This window comes from Parus major, chromosome 26 (assembly GCF_001522545.3).
Source record: "Parus major isolate Abel chromosome 26, Parus_major1.1, whole genome shotgun sequence".
Lineage (NCBI taxonomy): Eukaryota > Metazoa > Chordata > Aves > Passeriformes > Paridae > Parus > Parus major.
This window is the reverse complement of record NC_031795.1, coordinates 4,400,834-4,402,593: the sequence shown is the minus strand read 5'-3', so window position 1 is coordinate 4,402,593 and position 1,760 is coordinate 4,400,834.

Here is a 1,760-nt window from a genome sequence, read left to right as displayed (position 1 = left end):
TTTTCCCCACTTTTTCCCCAGTTTTTTCCCAGTTTTTCCATTTTCCCCACTTTTTCCCCATTTTTTCCCATTTTTTCCCCAGTCTTGAGAAAACCAGACTCAAAATTCCTCTTCCCAAGGCTCGTGCTCTGCCTGGGGAGCGCGGGGAGGGGAACCAGAACATTCCAGAACCCACCTGGGTGTGTGCCCCAGGGCAGGCTGAGCCTCAGCCAAGGCTGATGTTGGGTATTCCCAGGTTTTTTTCCCGATGTTTTTCATCCCAGGTTTTTTTCCCGATGTTTTTTTTTCCCTGCCAGGCTCTCCAGTGGGAGCTGCAGCTCATTAAAGCCGGGAAGCTGCTCCTGGGACAATTCCAGAGGATGGGAATTCCATCCAGAGCTCCTGGGACACTTCCAGAGGATGGGAATTCCATCCCAGCTCCTGGGACACTTCCAGAGGATGGGAATTCCATCCCAGCTCCTGGGACAATTCCAGAGGATGGGAATTCCATCCCAGCTCCTGGGACAATTCCAGAGGATGGGAATTCCATCCCAGCTCCTCTCAGCCAGGAAATTCCTTCCCAAAAATCTCATTTATTCCATTCCCTGTATCCCAGCGCTCCAGGCCCTTTTCCAGAGCTCCTCTCCAGCTCTCCTTCATCAGAACTTTCTGCATAAAATAAAATAAAATAAGATAAAATAAGATAAAATAAAATAAAATAAAATAAGATAAAATAAAATAAAATAAAATAAATAAGATAAAATAAAATAAGATAAAATAAAATAAAATAAAATAAAATAAATAAGATAAAATAAAATAAGATAAAATAAAATAAAATTAAAATAAAATAAAATAAGATAAAATAAGATAAAATAAAATAAAATTAAAATAAAATAAAATTAAATTAAAATAAAATAAAATAAAATAAAATAAAATAAAATAAAATAAAAAGCAGGAGGGAGATAAAAACAGGGAAAAGCAGAGAGTTTGGGATTTGAGGAAGGACAGGAGTTGCAAAGCCCAGGGAGAGGGGAAGGTTTCAGCCAGGCTGACCATCATTTATCCATTTACAGGAGCTCATTTTCTTTTAAAATCCAGCAGTTAAGAGAAATTTTTTTGTTTTTCCCAGCTCTTCTTTTAAATAAAAACCAAAAACAGCGAAAGGAACCAGGCAGGGAGGAGAAGGAAAGGAAGAAAAGAAACAAAAATCCTTCAGAATCAACTCCCTCATCCTTCAAAACAAATAAACCCCTCTGAAATGAAAGTATGGATGTTTTCCCTTTCCCTTTTTCCTGTGGAAAGCACCAGGCAGCATTTCCACATTTTCAGAGCTGCTTTTCCCTGGGGAATGCCCAAGCCAGGAATATCTGGAGCTCTGGGGGTTCCTCCTCACCCCCTCTGTGCCCAGAGTCCCTTTTTCCCTTCCAAACCTTAGAAAAAAAAGGGAAATAAAGCAAAAACCCTCCCAGGCTCTTCCAGTCACAGGTGGGAGCTGTGCCAGCATCTCCAGCCCAGCTCAATCCCATTTTTTGGGACAGCTCCAGCACCTGGCTGTGCTCAACTCATTCCCAAATCCTGGTTCCTCCAGGAGCTCCTGTGAGGATGGAAAAATCTCCTTTGGGGATGGAAAAATCTCCTTTGGGGATGGAAAAATCTCCTTTGGGGATGGAAATGTCTCATTTGGGGATGAAAAAATCTCATTTGGGGATAAAAAATCACCTTGGGGGATGGAAAATCGCTTTTGGGGATAGAAAAGTCTCCTTTGGGGATGGAAAAATCTC